The sequence below is a fragment of the Alexandromys fortis genome, unplaced genomic scaffold (assembly GCF_014885135.2).
Source record: "Alexandromys fortis isolate MF-2015 unplaced genomic scaffold, M_Fortis_MF-2015_v1.1 scaffold_160, whole genome shotgun sequence".
Lineage (NCBI taxonomy): Eukaryota > Metazoa > Chordata > Mammalia > Rodentia > Cricetidae > Alexandromys > Alexandromys fortis.
In genome coordinates, this window is record NW_026068035.1 from 1928322 (window position 1) to 1948288 (window position 19967).

Sequence of the window (19967 nt, forward strand, 5' to 3'; positions counted from 1 at the left end):
TTTTGCCTCATGATTCCAGAAAGTCTCAGGACATCACAGTGAGGAAGACAAGGCAGAGTATTTTTCTGCAGGAGCCCATGGCAGTTACCCCTTACATTGCAGTGGACCAGGAAGAAGCGTTGGTCCCTGAATCATGGGCCAGGCTCTATCCCTCAAAGTTGCTCTTCCTCAAGCCATGGCCCATTTCCTAAAGGTTGCACAGCCTTCCCAAACAGCACCAGGCAGAGAACAAGAACTGGTAATATGAGCCTATGGACGACAGTTCGGATCCAGGATCCAAACCGTAACAGAGGGGAAGTTGTAGGTCAGCTGACAGGTGCCTGTGACATTGGACCTGCCCATTAGGCAAGGTCTCTTAAACCACAGAGTCAAAAATGAGGCTGAACTTTATCCATAAAGAATGGGATTCTCCACAACTCAGTTTCTGACCTTTAAATTTGCCCAAAAGAACTAAAGAGTTTGTAAATAAAATTCTGTAAGCATCTTCTCTTCACAGGGTCACCTGTTGACCTACCCCAGAGATGTCCTCTACCTCCTGCAGAGACAGAGGGTGCTATTCCAGAAGATGAGCAATACTGCCTCCTGTGACCACGTGTAAACGGTGTAAACAGAGAGGGTTGTCATTTGATCAGCAGATGTGATTCGGATCATTTGAACAGGACTCAATCAGTTTCATTAGCTGTTAACTGCAAGGTTCTTTACTAACAAAAATTTTGTTGACAAATATGGTCTACATTTTACAAGCCCTTTGGCTAGTCAGAGGAATAGTGCTATAGCTTAAAAGATTTTAATGGGAAATATTATTATCTTCATGTTTATTCATTAAAAGCATGTACACATGCTCAGTTAAGGAGATAATGTACTATAGAACTATCAAGCTGATAATGTAGACACCTTAGTTTAATTGTGTATGTCAACACATACCCTCCACCCTCCCCAAACCAGGGACAGCACCTGATAAATTGTTGCAATCCTGAAACAATTGTGTCAGCTTCCCATCTGATGTTTTCTTAGCACTTATTTTTTTTATTTATTTTGCTTTAAAGATCATTTGGCTAGCAACCATCATGATGCATTCCTTTCCAAAGCTGGCTTTCAATGTCCCTCATATAAGTTTTATTCCAGTATGCAATTAAAGCGTTTTTAAATTCGATTTCCATCTTTATCCTGCTGCATTCATTAGTGTTTAATACGTCCTGACCTCCGTTTGCTCTTTCTGTGTTTCCTGTGCCTTAACCTTTTGGTATGTTTTAAGAATCAGAAATTTGCTTATTGTTTTTTTTTTTCATATTGGTTCTAGTTCTGCTTGACTGATCCTTAGAAGACAAAATTGTGTTTATAACTGTCTTTCTCGTTTAGGCGTTTTTTTAAACACTTTTTTTTGAAGTTAAATTGTTTGAATTTAAATCTAGTGTATGGAAACCGCTGGGCTCAGAAAAGTCATTGAACAGTTCTTTCGTTCCTCTGCCTGCTGGGAACTGCACACCTCTTGGTGGATTAAGTATCCCAGTATTTGCACATCCTGCATTGGTGTGTGGGTAAGAATTCCAGGACCCATACAAATACTCAATTCAACTTAGAAATCAGAGAATTAAATCTTTTCTAAGAAAATCATGGACCTTTGGAGAGGAGCCCACAGAGGGACAGAGATTCCTACAGAAAAGAAAGTCTTGGAGTAAACTCTAAGAAGTGACCTAGAATCTCGCTAATGAGGGCCAGAGATTCTGGTGGAGGAGCTGGTGACTGACAGCCCACAGGAAAGAAACTGAGTTAGGCTGCATAACAGTGAAGCCCTCCACCGTAAAGGTGGGCATGGCTAGATTTAGATGCCCAGGCCTAGAGCATGGGTTTGGTATGTGTGGTTCATGCATGAATTAAAGATACACATTGTTTTATGCAGGCCATTCTGACCGGCTAGTAGATTATAGAAAGACCATTCAGATGGTGAGGCATGCTGAGGGTGTAGTGTGTCACTGAGGGATGGAGCCCAGAGCTGGCTCTGCAGGTGTCCTGCAGCAAGCTGGCAAGTAGGAGTAAGTGCAGCAGAAGTTGCAGTCAGCCCCCAGGCTTTAGTTTGCATTCTGCAAGGCATGGTAAAGGCTTAGAAAAGGATTAGAATACCAAGGCAGCAGAGGGCGAATGTGAACTCATCTATAGACCTCTGTCAGGTGTCCAGGAGGAGGGCTAGCCTGTGGACCTGTGGCTGGCACATGGCATAGTGAAAGGGCAGTTGAAGGCGGAACATAGGAGTGGTTTCTCAGAAGACCAGTGAGTTGTTCACAAGAGGATGGAACCTTCGGGCACCAAAGGGAAAACCAGTTGGTTAAAATGTAGCTTAAGGTTAACACCAAGGGAACTCTCAAGAGGACTGAGTGTCCAGGGGACATGTACAGTGAAACAAAGGGCCCAAGATAGACCTGTTTATTGCTAGATTGCTAGAGATGTCTGTGAAAGAAGATGGCAGACGATACAGGAGATGGTGCTGTTGCTGGCTTTCTTACCCTAACTTCACCTATATTAATTTACCTTGTAATTCTATTTCAAGCCACTGGGAATGAATCCACTGGCTCTTTGCTATGGACCCAGGCTGCCTAGAACTGCTGAGAATCAGCTAACACACGAAACAAAAAGATACAGCCTCGGTATACACACTACCTCTTCGTGTTCTCTTTCTAACCACGGTCCTCCCAGTGTGAGCGTCCTGGTGATGAAGAGCACCTCGTGCAATTGTGTGCTGCTTGTAAAAGTTTTCCTGCACACTGTGCTGTTTCAGCAGTGAAAGCATCAGGACGCTGAAGTTTGTTGCTCAAGAAAACACTTAGGACAATGAGGGGTTCTGACTACGAGCAGATGAAAGTGATCGAGCCCAAGCTGTTTGTCAAGGATAAGCTATCGCACAGTGATAAATTACTTCATTGCTGAACTCCAAAAAAACAAAAAAAAAAAAAACAAAAAAAACAAAGCATGATGAACTCAGTTGGCTGTGACAGTGCACTATACACAATATTAGACAAATTGAGTGTGGCTGCCTTAGAGACACGTCAGATCGGCTGGGACAGGGGTGTGATACTCTGGAGAATGCGGAGGGTACTGGAATATGCTCTTTTATCAAACACATTATATAGAGAGAAGCATCGTTTCTTAGAACCAAAATAGCATTTAGGATGATACAGAGATTTTTATTCTCTACAATTTCTGCTTGACTACTTTTTTTAATTACTGTCATTCACCACTCTGTCAGCTGATGAGACTGATCTTAAGACGAGGGCCTAAATATCCCCTGTTTACTGAGAGCTCTTTTGGAAATAAGTGAAGATAATATTTCCCACTTGCATTGTGCCCATTAGCAAGTTCCAGGGCTAATACATGATCATCTGCGCCATTGTTCTTTAAGTCACTGTGACCACAGTACCCGATAGAAACAGCAGTGACCAGCCTGGTCCAGGAACACCACAGTGCACTCACATCTTGGTGATATCCAACAACTCTCTATTAATGCTCACTCACCAAGAAGGGAATTATGCCTGGTATTGGACATTTAGCCAACTCCCCAGGGCTAGTGAAGGAGAACCTACAACTGCTACATTACTAAACCAGCATTTACTAAATCCCTAACTGCCTTCTAAATATTTGTCCTTCTATCCACAGACAAGTGTGGTCCTTACTCCTCGTGAAGGAAATGTCTTTTTGTAACAGGAGACCATTACAGAAAACCACAGTCAACCAAAACACACAGTTCTGGAAACCAGTTCCCAAAAGGCATAGCTTAAAAAAAATTCCCACACATAAGTCTCAGGGAATATTGTGAAAGAGGGGGCAGAAATATCAAGGGCCAGAGGACTGGGGATTTTGTTATGAGATTGTGTCTCCTAGTAGTATCAGAAGCTAGACCCATAAATACTCATCAACATGATTGTCTAGACATGAGCTGAACAAGGACATCAACAATAGACATCCCAAGGTGGATATGGGAACGACTGTGAGGCCTCAGACCTGCAGAAAGAATATCAGAGCAATTGAGGAATGCTGGAAACAAGAGAAGCAGTTTTCCCAGGGAAGAAGACACCAATTGGTTGTCTATTACCGAACATGTGTATGAATAACACAGCACAGTTTGAGCAGGTTATATTTAGGAATGTATAGGTATACACACATACACTTAGTCACACACACACACACACACACACACATGCATAGTAACAGAGTTAATGGAAAAAGAGGCCACTATTTTAAAAGAGACAAAAGGAGTTATATGGGAGGAGGGGGGAAAGGGGAAATTTTTATAATTATACTATGATCTCAAAAACTGAAAGAAACAACAACAACAACAACAACAATAATAATAATAATAAGAAGAAGAAGAAGTCAAAAGCTAGCCAAGCTCAGCATTCGTCTTTCTCTCTTCTTGACTGCAGATGTGAGCTGACTACTGCCTCAAGCTCCTACCGTGTGCTTCCCTGCATGATCGACCATTCCCAGGAACCATGAGCTAAAACAAATCATCTTGTCTTTAATGTCCTTTTGTTGGGTGTTTTTTATAGCAATGAGAAAAATAACTAGTTTGTGGGGGGATATTTCAGATCCACACCATATTGTGATCATAACACTATTTTTTTCTAAATTTTCTCTTATTGTCCATTAGTTACTCTTGTTCCTTGACAACTAAACTCATGTATGGAATATGTTACGGCTGTGATCTCATCATATCATCTTTTACCCCCCTCCCTCCCTATCAGCCCCCTTTTCTCCCTACCGGTCACTTTCCCAGGCTTGACTTCTGGGTGGTTTTGTGAAGCATTTAGTTGTCTGTGCAACCCCTCTATCGGGGCTATCTGGAGGAACCTGGTGGGGTCATTGCTGGAGATCATACACAGCAATTATTCTTAGTAGTTGCAATGGTGATTAATGAAATTAATCTTAGGTGCCTTACTGATACTGTGCAATTTGCATCGAATTCAAGTTATTACTGCTAAAAATAATATTCCCTGAAAATGGAACAATTTCACAAAATGGTGTCCCAAATATCAATTTTGCCAATTGGCAAGGCAGAGACTAACGTCTTTTTATAAAGATGACCATTTTTCATAAATATTGTAGTGAAATTAATATTTACAGTAAGTGCACTATAAAAGTGAAAAGAAAAAATTTCTTGACAGAAGAAAAACATGATGGGGTGATGGAAAATTATAGCACTTGGTCAAGATGACAGCTTCCAAGCCACCACCAGAGAGGGAGACACCAGAGCCCGTGAGGCCTTGGGCAGTGCTGGACGTGTTCTTGGCCTCCTTTGCCACCTCAGCCATTAAGGAGAAGTGGTATCCTGCAGGAGCGAGCCTCTTCATTAGAGCTGAGAAGTGGATGCTCGTCTTTGGAGTGTCACCAAAGACTGGGTAACAAGTTTTAAGGGCTTTGAGGGCATCTCAACAGGATTTTGAGTGGTAATTCAGGGCTGGGGATGCAAGAAAGAAAGGACAGGGGAAAACGTGCAAAGAAACCTCAGGAATGCAGACACTTGTGACTTGAGTCGGGACATCGCCTAACAGTGTGCTGACACCAATAGAGTTTTCATTGATTTCTTTCTGGAGACGGTAGTGAAGGCGTAAGTCACGAATAAGGCCACACCAGTTTGGAGTTATGATTAATAGAGTGTTATTTATTTAAAGGGGAAAACTTACAGATCACCGTCTAGGACAACAGCCCTCTGCACAACCAGGAAGGGAGTCTAGTCTCCGGCGGAGCAGGAAGCGAAGAGAGCGAGCAGAGGAAATAGCCGCTTTTTTAAAGGGAGAGAGAGACCACGCCCCAATGGGCTGGTATCACAGCAGCTATTGGTTGGAGGGGCAGAAGGACCTCCCGCAACACGGTAGGGTTTGGAGCATGTAAGCCCAGTAGGCATCCACGTTTAGACAGAGTGACCACTGAAGGCAGAAAGGCTGCAGTCTGATTGGGTGAAGCAACAGCATTCAGGAAGGAAGGAGGCTTCTGTGTCCTCCGTGTAGAATGCAGAGAAGGAACCAGGTGGTGCTGAGCTGGAGGTGGGTACCACGTCCTCACAGCTGCCCACTGTTCTCTGAGGCCATCTCCATCTAGGTAGCCCTGGGGTCCCCAGGCCGGTGCATGGGTATTAGTAATTATTTCCTAAACTGACAGCCGGGAAGGATGCTATTCAGGATGCAGCGGATGTTCTTGGTTATCAACTTGGCATACCAGGGAAGAAGGATGTGCAATTGAGGAGTTGTCCCCTATGAACATCTCTGTGTTTTATTTTCTTTTGATTGCTATGTGGTGGAGATTGGGGAGGGCCCAGCCACTCCTCAGCAGATAGTCCTAGGCTGTTGAAGGAAGCAGGAAGCCAGTCAGTAAGCTACATTACTCAATGGTCTTTGCTTCACTTCCTGTCTTGGCTTCCCTTGAGAATAGACCATAACCTGTAAGCCAAGTAAACCTTTTCCTCCCCACAAGGTACTTCTGGCCATCGTGTTTCTCACAGTAGCAACAAGCTCCTGGGAGGCTTTCCTAGAAGTGAAAAAGGAGTTGGGGTGTGTGTGTGTGTGTGTGTGTGTGTGTGTGTGTGTGCGCGCACACACACACAGGGCAGAGGGTCTATCCTTTGAGGTCTGACAATGGTGGAAGCATCTTTTGGAATGTTGTGGAAGTACAAAAAACCTAAATAAATAAAACTCCATACATTTCTGACGTAGGCTACTTTGACTTAAGATGGTAAAGTGAAGAGATGCAGAAAAATTCTTTTTTAAAAAAAATATTTATTTATTTATTTATTTATTTATTTATTTATTTATTATGTATACAACATTCCTTCCATGCCTGCCTGCATGCCAGAAGAGGGCATTATAGATCTCATTATAGATGGTTGTGAGCCACCATGTGGTTTCTGGGAATTGAATTCAGGACCTTTGGAAGAGCAGGCAATGCTCTTAACCTCTGAGCCATCTCTCCAGCCCCTAGAAAAATTCTTAAATCCCTTTACAGGTCCTTGGAAATTATTGGATGAAGATAGGAAAGTTTTTAGCAACTGGGCAGCAAATACAAGAAATTAAAACACTTCAGATCCTCAGGAGCGAGCCGTCGTGTAGTCGGCTGTGGGTGGGTAAAGACTGAAGGCCTGCTGACAGGAAGTCATTAGTCTCCTCGGCTGTCTGAAGACATGAAGGTTCTCCCAGGACTTGTCTGCTCCGGCAGTTTCCAGGTTTAGTCAGTTTGCAGCAAATCCTCCTGTCTGTGGAGACCACACTCCCCATTCAGGGTGGGGTAGCATGGGCTGGCATGGACTGGGGTGGGCCTGGAATTCCCATTCTCCAATACCAGTTTCCTATCCCCTGCAGGGCCAGATAGGAACCTAGTTCTCACTTGAAGTCTGTGGGAAAATGGGTAAAGACGTGCTGAGAAAGCTAGCCTGCTGCAGGCAATGACTGAGCTCACTTCCCCCACCCCAAGGCTGGTACTTCCCACTGGAACTGGAGTCTGCTGCTGTCTTCTCTATGGCGCTGGAGGAGATGATTATGGTGTTACCGCTCATTGCCTTTTTGTCATGTGCTGGACATGAAACTTAAATGTGCACAAACATATTTGATTTCATCTTTTCCACGGTCCTTTGAAAGATATTACCGTCCCATTAGAGCTAAAATTCAATTGTATCATTGAACTATGAAACTCTAAATGTAGAAAGAACATTCTAGAAAATCAGAAGGAACTGGAACAGAAACCAAGGTCTTCAACATTCAATTATCTGGGGCACGCTATGGGGCAAACTGAACTGGAAAAGGGTTGTGAATTAGTCCTAGGAGGCTCAGTGCCATGGCTGGTTGTACTGGTGATTTAAAGAAGGGAAGCCATAGTGCTTTCTGTGCATGACCAGCAAACACACAGTTTAATTTAAACAACTGCTTTTTATAGCAGGTCTCACACGGGAGTGGGTCAAAGCTGGGAAAGCAGGATAAGGTCTGAGAAAAGTCCTGTGTGAACCCCAGGCTGAGCTTGTGGGTGTCACATGGCTGCTCATCCAAGCCAAAGGCAGACCTGAGATGCCCACCAAGTTCTGTGATAAGAGCAGCCCACGTCGGTCTCATCGTTAAGACTTTTATACTATCAATAATTTCATATTTAATCAACACAAACCCAATATTTTCACTCTTTAATATCTCTGCTTTATTTTTTCTTTTGCTTCTTTTATTATTATTGATATCAAATATTGACTTACAATCTCATGAAATTTGTCATGACATAGAATTCTTGAGCCTCAAATTTTTCATCATAAAAACTCTATTTTATAAGCACTGAAATGAAACTCAAAGATAAATCTGCTCCCAGCAGGGGACCTCTAACCAGTGTGACGGTTTAGATGTGATTTCCCCTTTGGAGAGTACATTTCTACCTTGATTATACTGAATAGGGCAATTTCATCGGGATATGGTTTTGCAGATTTGAATTTTCCATAATTATTTCTCTTTCTCGGTGAGTCCTATTGATTTGCAATCTCATTTGCAAAGGTTTTGATCTATTATTTTTTTTTACCATTAATTCTGTTTTGTGGGTCCCATTCCATTCTGTGTTTTGCTCGGTGCCCTGTTCTATTTGAAATCTGTATACTTAAATCTGTGATTCTCCAGCTGTGTTTCCCCCTGCGGGCAGAGTGAATATTCTTCTCTGTATTGACAACACCCACTCCACAAGCACTTGCTGTATTCATCGGTGTAGCATCTTGCTGCATGCCGCTGAGAACACAAATCTGCAACCTCTGCGGTGTCCGTGTTCTCACAGCCATCACCCAGCTCAGGGCTCAGGGAAGTGATCCTTCCTATTCCTCAGATGGAACTCTTGCAGGCTGCAGCCTTTCCTCACCTGCCCTGGTGGCTCCATCTTCCAGGACGGATCTGCTCATGCTGAGCTGGAAATTGAAGTTAGGTTGACCCATTTTCAAATATCCTCAACACTCTTCACTGTATCAGAAAAAGCTTGACTTGGCTCAGCTGCGGGGAGCCAATGGACTGTGGCCAGCACGTGCAAGCCAAACTGTGCTGGACACGTGGGTTCCCTGCCTTCCCTGGAAGCAGAGCAGAGGTGCACCCTCGTTCTCACCTCCTCACTCTTTGCCAATCTTTAGAGGAGGTCTGGAGTACTGGTTGAACCCACACAGACTGTTTACCAAGATGGCTCCAATGGTGCCCCTGAAATCACTGGGAGCTGGGATCTCTTTCTGCAGGGACAAAACTGGGAATTTTCAAGAGAGCCAGTGGTGGTCTTTTTCATCATCTAAAGGGAAAAGTGAACGATCCTTTGGGTCCTCCATGTATGTTCCTTGAGCCTAGAGAGAAAGGAGAGAAGCAGACAATGAAGTCATCCCAGAGTTGGGGCTGGAAAGACTCCAAGAACCTTTGCCCACAGAACAATTATTCCTGTACCTGTTTGCTGCATACCGGAGCTGTCACCTGCTGGGTGTCAGGTCCAGGAGCATGGTGGAGCATTTATTTCCCTAAAGCCCAGCACCTTATGGTTGTATATCCTTTTCTGTTCCTATCCTTAGCTGTTCTGTTAGTATTCGCTAAGAAATGGAAGGAAGGCTACCTGGAAGCATTTAAATAATTATTCTTTATCAGTAAGAATAAAAAGTCAACTATTGGGGTAAGAACCTGAATGACCAGAGAAGCTACAGAGAAGCCACCAGAGCCCTCCCACCTCTCTCTTTCCTTCCTCTAAAAAGGCCAAGATCCTCCCTTAGCTCCACCTTACTACTTCCTGTCTCCTATCTGTCCACAGTCCTCTAAACCTCTGTGGTTAATTTTGGTCAGTTTTATTTTCAAAATGAAATCAAAATATCACCCAACACTGCCTTCCAAGCACGGTTCTTATGAGCCATAGCGTACATTTTACACTTAAGTTTTTAACCGCCCTTGGTCTTCTCAATAGCACACGAGGAGGACAGTGTTCTTATTCTCACGTTACAGATGAAACAAAATGAGGCGCAGAGAAGTTAAGTCCCCTGTCTGAGACCACGCTTGTAGGTGGTGAGCAGATGTGTGTGCTCTCTGTTCTGGTCACAAAGCTCGAGGACCACTCTCACCTGACTGACTGAGTGGCTGTCCCTGCTCCAGGTGGATCCTCAAAGTTAACCAGGGATAGCCTTACAAAGCGTGGGCTGATTTTGTAGCAAGCACTGTGACCAGTGTTCAAGTCAGTCTATTTGAGGATGCTGAAGGTGTGTCTTGGATGTTTCCTACCTGTTGATATGTTTTCACCTGGGTTTTACCATGGCAATGTCTATCCTTCCAAACAAGGTGTCCAGTCCTGCTATAGGCAGGCCCAGGTGAGCACTGTTCCTAAGTGAGTGGGCTGATGTAGCTAGAGGCGGGTTTGAAGACGGGAAGGCAGAAGGTCTCACCTTTGCCCCATTCTTAGAGGCAGAACCCATGTCAACCTCAAGGTTGTGACTACTTGCTGTCTTCTGTTTCCTGTTTTCCCCTCTTTCTGCATCTTTTTGATGATTAAGAATTCACATCTAATTATTCTCTGAAACTCACCCCCTCAAGAACAAATATCTTCTTGATAATATAAACTCCCCAATGGGCCAAAGCAGCGATGTGTGGATGTATTCAAGACAAGGGTAGTTGTGCCTTTGAGCATTCTACTGTTCTCTGACCCATACCCTGTGATGCGGAACACAATGCTAGCAGTCTGTTGAAGGCTGTTCATGCAGATGCCAGGAGCAACAAAAGATTGTTAATGTGTCAAGGCAGGTTCACAGAAGACAGCCCGAGGTGTCTCTTCATTAACTACATGCTCAGATATTAAAAGTTCCTAGAGGAACTGGGCTGTGATATTGTTTCCTACAATTTCCTACAGCAGGAAAGAGAACTATGTAAAAAGCAAGTCACTGTGGGACAGTTGGGGATATTTGCCAGTGTCCCTCTTCTGGATGGTATTCACCTCTCTGTATCAAAGGCTTCCTAGCTGCTATGATTCTGACAGAAAATCCCAGATGTTATAAAGTGGTGGGGTGGGCAGAGCACTTTGGATGAAAATTTAGACTCTACTGAATCAGCCATGGGATTGGTCCCTTTTGCCACTTCTGTGACAGTATACCCGATAAGCAACTTAATTATTTGAATTCATTAGTATTATTATGACTGTGTTCCCAGTCATGGGAAGAAGAGAGGTGAGTGCCACTTCTCTGATTTATCTTTTAATTCACTCTGGGACCCCAGCCCAGAAGGGAAATGGTGTAGGAGGATCATTTGTCTATGTGTTACCTTCATTGGTTAATAAAGAAACTGCCTTGACCTTTTGATAGGCCAGTACTTAGGTGGGTGGAGTAGACAGAAAAGAATTCTGGGAGGAAGAAAGCAGAGTCAGGCAGATGCCATGAATCTTTGGCTGGAGACGGACAGAGGTTAGGATCTTTCCTGGTAAGCCACAGCCTCGTGGTGCTACACAGATTTAATGGGAATGGGTTAATCAAGATGTGAGAGTTAGCCAATAAGAGGCTAGAACTAATGGGCCAGGCAGTATTAAAATGAATACAATTTGTGTGTTGTTATTTTGAGTATAAAACTAGCCATGCGGGAGCCGGGCTGGATGAAAAGCAGGCCTGCTCACCTCATCACTACAGGTTCCATTGGCCTTAGAGAGAAATATGAGTTGAATTAGTTGAAGTATTTGCACTTGGCCTATGTGTCAGAGAGTCTATACAAGCCAGCAGGCAGAGCTGAGGCCTCCCAAGTGTTTGAGATCTTCTTAATTAACTTCAGCATCTGCTCTGAATGGAGACAGAGGTCTGGCTGGCTGGACCATCTCCGAAGCAGTGATGATCAACAAGGATTATCAACCTGACTGGATCTAGAACCACTTGGGGGAGACAACCTTCTGAGCATATCCATGAGAAAGTTTCTAGATTTGGTTGACTGAGGTTGGAGGACCTACCCTGCATGGAACTGGTGTCATTCCATGGGTTAAGGGCACGGAATGAAAGAGGAAAGCCAACACTAACATTCATCTCTCTGCTTCCTGACTGAGGATGCAATGGGACCTGTTGCCTTCTTCTTGTGCTGCCGAGCCTTCTCCACCATGATGGACTGTAACCTCTCAAACTGTGAGTCAAAATAATTGCTTCATTCCTTAAGGTGCTTCTGTTGGGTATTTTGATAGGGTGAGTCTGTAAGGACCTCAGAACTCTTTAAGACAGTGTTCCTATTCCCCAGCACCCACCTTGCATATTCCTTGGAATGAGCCTCCAAGTTCTGAAGGCAACCCTGGGCTTAGCCAACTCTCTTAGGTTTCAAAGAGAAGAGAAGCGTCGTCCTGTTTTTTACGCAGAAGGGTTGGCAACAGGGCACAGCCTGTGTGAGTTCCACCGGGGCCACTGTCTTTGTTTACTAACAGAAAAATGCTGCTGAGGGAGAAAAAATGTGAGGTGGGTAGAGGAGGGATGGAATGGAAGCCAGGAGGAGTAATACAGAGTGATAAGTTGTAGCTAATATGTTGTTCCTAAGTGTGCGCCACACAGCACGTCCTCTACCTGAGCTAACAGCAGTGTGTGTGTGTCACTGACTGCAACCTACGCTAGCTCAGTGACTCCTCACGACAGCCCGTTATCACCATCTATAATTTACAGGATCCATGAAGCTGAAAATATTTAAATTCCAGATCCACAGCTGGAGGGTGACAGAGCTGTAACTTGAGATTTGTCTTCTTTATCTCTGGTCCCAGGCAGCCGATTCCCACATTGGAAAGCCACCGATTTATTTTATTAAATGCAAAACAGTACAGAGAGAGCATGCATCATGCTTGAGGCCCTTCTAATGATCGTCGGCAACATTAACAATATAAGCGGTAAATTGATTAATGGATTTGCGTCTTAAGTCTCCTGTGATAAGATTTCCTACCATCTCCAGAGACTGCTAGATGCGTCGTGAATATTCAGAAGTCTGGCGACGAGCCACTCCTGTCTTCTTCTGGATTGCATTATCAATCAGAAGCAGGAGCAGGGCCGTCAGGAGAGAGGGCAAGCCCAGCCCTGTTTTTCTTTCATTTTTAGCACACACACACATTGTCTTTCCAGTGGTAAGAGATACGTATTTTTTATTTTAAACATTTGATTGATAATGACCTTTTAGAAGCAATATTATTTTGTACTTAATTTAAATTATAATTTTTATCAAAATTGACATGGTTGGACAGCCCCCCATTATTTTTTTATTTTTTATTTTTTATGGTTTATTAAACTTTATTTTATGTGCATTGGTATGAAGGTGTCAGATCCCTTGCAACTGGATCTTCAGACAGTTGTGAGCTGCCATGTGGGTGGTGGGAATTGAACCCAGGTCCTTTGGAAGGGCAGTCAGTGCTCTTAACCACTGAGCCATCTCTCCAGCCCCATGAGCATCTCCTCCCATTATAAGTACATTTAAGTAACATTAAAAGAAGACTTTGTAAGGGGGTTATTTGGATTTAGAATGTCTCACAAGAGCTTTGACCTCAGATGATCCTGCTACTGTGCATTGGTAGGCGGGGAACCTTTAGGAGGGAGTACTGGTGGAGCCCTAGCTAACAGACTTTGGGGACACCACTGGCTCTTCCTGCTTACTCTATCTGCTTTCTGACTAGAGTGACGTCACTCATGCCATGGAAATTCTGCTGTGCCACAAGCATAAAAACAATGGCCAAGTGACTCTGCGTAAACTCTCCTCTACTGTGAAGCTAGAATCAACATTTCCTTTCTCTTTTCTGTTATCCGTGGCAAGAATGGAACCAGGGCCTCATGCCTTCTGTGAGCAAAGTGGTATGCTGTAGAGTCGAACCCCAAAGTACCCCCATTTTAAAGTTGTGCTGAAACTTCTGTGCATCAGAAAACCAGGCTGGCACAAAGGGTCCACAGGAGAGAGCCTGGCTCTCAGGGAACCGGTGACGCCTAGGACAGCTCATGCATCTATGTCAGACATGATGATTACCCTCCTCCTCCAGTCCTGCTTCCTAAGTCCCACAGGTGCTGAGGACACAACAGGATGAGGACCTTTACACCCCGTTTGCAGACCTTTCTGGAGCAATAACAGCAGCCTACTCAGTGGTCACAGTAAAGAGGCCATGCCGAGTTGTCTACCATGTGGGGGCAGACTCAGTGTTCCTTATGGGAGACCTTCATTGCAAGTCACAAAGACTAAAAATGCTTGTGGAAAAAAAAACCAGTATTTTTCTAGTTTCTAGGGGTGTGGCTACACAGGGGAGCACTTCCAAGGACTAAGGAATATGGAGGGATTTGAGGGACAGGTGAGTGCTGGCCAGGCCTGCCCTTGCTACAGAGGGGAGAGGCTTGTAGATCTATTTCCATTTGCCTAAGATCTTGGGTTTCTCTGGGAACTGACAACTTTTTGGTTGTGGGCAACCTGTGCTGTTTGCTGACAGCAGATTCTGCAAATCCCTTTACACTGATCCTCCCATGACAAGAGCCTTCTGAAGAACCAAGGGATGGACAAGAGCAAAGCCGCAAACAGTTTCCAGTTTTTCATGCTCGCCTCTTTCTTTCTCAGACATGATGTGGAAGGTATCTGTGTCACCTACAATACAGACATGCTCATTTTGCCTGGGATGAATGAAAACTCAAACAGCTCTGACCTGCATATTAGTTCTCCTGTGTTTTTCTTTCGAGGCCTCAGATGGGAGAGTTTCTGTGGGATTTTCGTGGTTTCTACATAGGATTTTTGCCGATTTCTTGTGATGGCAGCCTATGAACCCAATCACATTACTGAATAAATGTCAAGTTCAATTCACCAACTGTATATTTCTCTGAATGTTCGGAGGAGAGAGCTAGGTAATGAAGAGCTAGGAGGATAGAACTAGTGGAGTTCCTGCTTGCCCTGGAGGCAAGAAGGGTAGGCACATAGGTGTGAATGTACATGGCTTTGAACTAGATGCAGACCAACAAGCATCCACACGCCCCATGTGACTGAAAATTTGTCAACTAGGGAAAGAAGAAAGGTGCTAGGACAAGGCAAAACCAGGCTCTGTTCTACTTCCTTCTCAACACTTGGTACCTGGTCTGCTTCTGTACTGTGGGTTTATCTCTGTGAGAGATGCTCTGAAGGTCATGCTTGTACCAGAAACACAGTAGAAGGCAGGACTTTGTAGTGACAGGTGCAGCGAGTGTCTTAAAGTTGTATTTTCACTGCTGTGGTGATCCATCTATTCCCCGTGCTCCCCTGGAGTCTACGTACCGAAACACATGAGGTCATTGAGGGCTCTTCCCATATCGACATATATTTCTAAACTCACATCAGTTTGGGTAACTAGACCATCTTTCAGTTACCTACTTGTCAAAAACTTAGAAATTATTTCCATTAACACAAAACTTAAATGTGTATAAGTCTCCATTGGTCTGTCTTGACTGTGTAGTTCTGAAGCCATTGTTTTTCTGTGGATGCCCTTCAAAGCCCTGCCCAGACTACTAGTGCTCCTGCTCAGAATCCTGGGTCCTCCCCATTGTTTCATTGTATTTTGTATCCTTTTAAATCCCGAGCTTGTTTTTCACCCAGTGCCTTCATGATTGTGTGTACAAGGCAATCAAAGGAGGCTCCAACTTCCCTGTAGTGTTTCCATTTGCCCAGGAACACAGGCCATCTGAGAAAGCAAGTTAGTTCTAATTTCCTCTGGAGAAAGCTGAGCAGGTATCTGAAGCAGTGTCCTTTGTTCTTTCACGTCCTGCCAGTCATCAGAGGGCAGCTCTTCTAAGCCCAACACGTCAAGGATTGTTGGAGGAGGCCGTGGAGGCACGTGCCCTTAATCCCAGCACTAAGGAAGGAGAGGCATATGGATTTCTGTGAGTTCAAGGCCAGCCTGGTCTAAAAGAAATTGCTGGAGGACCCTAAGTAGTTCAGAGGCTCACTTGGAATTTATTTCTGCCCTTTGGAAATACGCTTATCTGAAACACGTGATAATGTGAAGCCCCGGTGATATAGTTGTAGTCAATACGTTGACTTTCCCAGAAGCATCTACCAGAGCTTTCTCCTGCAGTAACCATGGGTAAGACTGTCCACAGCTTGACTTCCCACAGTAGCATCGTGGGTTCAAAAGTTAATTGATGTTTAATTCTAGATAATTATACTTTTGGAGATCTGGAGAGATGACTTAGTGCTTAAGGGCACTTATTGGTCTTGCAAAGGACCCTAACTGGGTTCCTGGGCCCACACAGTGGTTTACAGCCCTCCTTAACTCTAGTTCCAGGGCATCTGATGACCTTTTCTGACCTCTATAGGCACCAAGAACTCATGTGGTACATATACATACATGCGTGCCAAACTCACACTTAAAACAATCCTAAATTTGCATAGTTTTTAAAGGAAGTATTTCTTCTTCCCCCTCTTCCTCTACCTCTTTTTCTTTTTCTTCTTGAGAATTGCATTATGTTTTTTATCTCAGCTCATAAACTCCTAGAACAGACATTCTTAAAGTAAAAATAATAAAATGTGTTAATAGCTTGCATTTCCAGTGAGAAGACTTTCATTTCCATGCTGAATGAAATCAATAACTTAGCAACTGTCCTCTACGTGCCTGTATTATATATTACAGTCATTTAGCAAATTCAAAGAAAATTCAAGGACATCCATGCTGAGAAAAAGTTTTAAAAAACATAACAAATAGGATATAAATATAAGTTGAATAAAATAACAAAACATTCCATATTTTAAACACATGACCCAATGACTTCCCTTGACATTGATACACGATTCAGGTGCAAAGGCTTTTCGGAGGCTTTATGAATGAACTGGACTTTGAACTAGACTTTGAAAGCAGTTTAAAGAGATGGATATGATATAGTAAACACAAATGGAGGTCATGGGTTGTGATGGGTTTAATGAGAATATCTCCCATAGATGTACATGCTTGAATACTTGGTCCTCAGTGGAATTGTTTGGGAAGGATTAAGAGGTGTGGCCTTGTGAGTGTATCACTGGGAGCAGACTTGAGGTTTCAAAAGACTCCTGCCATGGCCAGTTAGCTCTCTCTGCCTCCTGTTTATGGATCAAGATGTGAGCTCTCAGCTCATCCTGCCTCTCTGCCTCTGCTTTCCCATCATGGGTTCGAATCTCCTGAAATGGTAAGCCCAATTAAATACTTTCTTTTATAACTTGTCTTGATCATGATGCTCTGTTACAGCAGTAGAAAAGTAACTGAGACATGGGTCAACCCTTTTATTTAGGGCAAAATATACAGCCTGTGGGATCTTGACACATAGCTAATAAACCAGGTAAGGTAGAAAATATCAGAATTTAGTGAAAAGTGATCCTGTGAAATCCAAGGAATTTTTCTTACTGCTGGAAAAAAAAAACACCCAGAAAAAGCAACTTAAGGAAGGAAGCATTGATTAGGTTTATAGTTTAGGTCTACAGACTATTGGGATGGAGAAGTTCTGGTTGAGGTAGCTGATCACACCGCATCCTTAACTAAGAGAGTAGAGGCTATCAATGTTGGTGTTTGGCCATCTTCTCCTATTATTTGGTCTGGGGTCCTGGCCTATGGGATTTTGTTGCCAACCAATGGGTTTTAACCTAATCTAGTTAATCCCTCATGGGCATTCCCAGAAGATTCTCTCCTGGTTGTTTCTAAACCCTATCAAGTAGACAATATTAACCCTTTGATATAGCTCTTAGCAGAAACAAGATGTTCATCTCAGTGTCTTTACCTGAGACTCTATGTGTTGACACCTGTGTCCTTCCCTGACTTAGGCATTTGTGACTGTGACCTGAATAAATCCTTATAGAGAATCCAAATCCCCAACAAATGGAAGTTGCTTATGTTTTGGAAACTGGGCCATCAATATGCTTAATTGGAGGAATCTTAAGCACAAACCATAGCTGAGTAAATACAATGGATTTATCTGAGGGCAAAAATAAATTATCTGGCTATTATCGTATTCAGAAACACATAACAAGATGCAAACATCTTTTTCAGCCTGACGGTGTGTGCTCATAAGTGCTAACTACGCTACTGCAGGACTCAGAGATGAGAAAATGAAGAGTCGAGGGTGAGAGACTAGCCTGGGAAAGTGTGAAAGCAGTTTGGAAGGCCGGTGAGCACATGTGCAGAGGATGAAAGCAATATCCTAATCAGCCATGATGCCTGCTCCGTCCTACCGAGTAGCATTCCTCTTGCGAACATCATTGGCTTCACTGTGGAGATTTTACAGAAGAGACCCCTGGGCCTATGTGCTCGTTCACCAGGGCTTTAGTGACACCGAACTAAACATCAACCTTGACAATGACCACTGTTGAAGAGACCCTAACTAATTGCATCATTTGGAGCTTCAGTTCTGAACTGTGACCTTGGCTCCTCACATCCCCCTTTATGGTCCTGGTGTTTGAATCCATTTGGTGAAGATTTATGTTTTATTTGTTTTATCCATGTTATAGTTTCTCTATGAAGCGTTGCTATGAGACGGATTTGCAATAAAGTCTAGCATCCTGATTCTTTTTAAAAAGAACTCTATTTATTTTTTGGTTGTGTGTGTATGTGTTAAAATGTGCACATGTGTGTAGGTGCCTGCATGTGGGTCTGCTTCTTCCTCCAGATTGTTGGCGCATTTGGTCTACAAGGGTGGAGGGAGCGGAAGTGGAGGACAGGATTAGACAGCTGTGGGTATGGTGGAGACAGGAGAGGACTTCGGTGAATCAGCTCAACTTTCTTCCAGAGGACAGGGGATATATAGGATTGGGAAGCCTGGGGACCAGCCCCAATTTGCATAAAGTGGTATGTATGCTCCTATCACATGACTTTGTATGTGACAGCAAGGTCCTGTGGCCAAGCTCTGAGTACAGGTCTTAGTTACCGTCTGTGCAGCAGGGGAAAGACTTCTAGCAGAAAACTGTGCCAAGGGTCATGCTAGAGATAAATCAGGCATCCAGGCTCAGAGACAGTTTTCGGATAAGGTCAGGCCCAGACGTTCTCCAGATAAAGGCAGGTGGACAACAGGAAATCTCGTGGGTGATGAGGGAATCCTCATGTTGCCAAGCTTTGGAGAAAGTAGCCAGGCCCTGAGAGACTGCAACCTCCGAGCAGCAAGACTTTCCAACACCTGCAGATCCCAGAGGAGGGCAGTTAGCCCCTGGAACTGGAGAAACAGGCAGTTGTGATCGCCTGATGAGTGTACCAGCTTCCAAATTCAGGTCTTCTATAATCAGGGCACTCTTGTAATGACTGAGCCATCTCTCCAGCCCCGCACCTTGATCTTGACCTCGCCATCTACTGATTATCTTTTCTCTTTCTTTCTTTCTTTCTTTCTTTCTTTCTTTCTTTCTTTCTTTCTTTCTTTCTTCCTTCCTTCCTTCCTTCCTTCCTTCCTTCCTTCCTTCCTTCCTTTCTTTCTCTCTCTCTTTCTTTCTTTCGTGAGTGATTTCCACTGTAGGCTGGATATTTGGATATTTGGGGTATGATGTCATAGGACTCTGGACCTTACATACAACATGTGAGCCTGCTTCAGCCACCAACCTATGACTCAGCTCTACTAAGAGATGCCTGTGGGCTGCCTCGTTAGTGCCAAATGAGGTGAGAGAGTGCTCCAGGTTCTCTCGTTGTCTCTGCTGATGGGCCAGGGTTGCTTCCCACCTCTCAGGGGCAGCGTTGGTGCTCAGAGGGAGAGCTAGGGGAAAGCATGAATAGGCCATTTTCTGGGAGGACATCATCTCTCGTTCCCGTCTCGATTTCCTTTCCACATGATGCTCTTCATCATGTGCTTAGGATCCTTAATGCACTATGATTGCTTAGCTGGAGGCCGTCTAAATTACTTCCCTGATCTGTCAATCTTCAGCGTGGGAGTGTCTTACGGAAGCGTGACACAGCAAATATAACAAGGAAAGAGCAATCCTCATTTGAAGTAGGGCTAGTGCCCTGTAACCACAGTAACTGGACTGTTTATTACCTAAACTGTGATGTCAAAAGTGAGGGTTAAAAAATGGTGCTCAGTCAAC

At 43.9% G+C, this 19967-nt stretch overlaps 1 long non-coding RNA gene across 2 annotated transcripts in view; it reads left to right on the forward strand.

Moving 5' to 3' along the window:
• The window catches only part of LOC126515381 (uncharacterized), a 43258-nt gene extending 24919 nt beyond the window's left edge, over window positions 1-18339 (forward strand). Inside the window, exon 3 of one of the 2 annotated variants that reach the window (XR_007595838.1) lies at window positions 17956-18339. This is a non-coding gene — a long non-coding RNA (uncharacterized lncRNA). Of the gene's footprint in view, window positions 1-4415; window positions 4436-17955 lie in introns of those variants that run through there. The other variant, XR_007595839.1, reaches the window with a different exon arrangement.
• Window positions 18340-19967: the final 1628 nt, after the last annotated feature.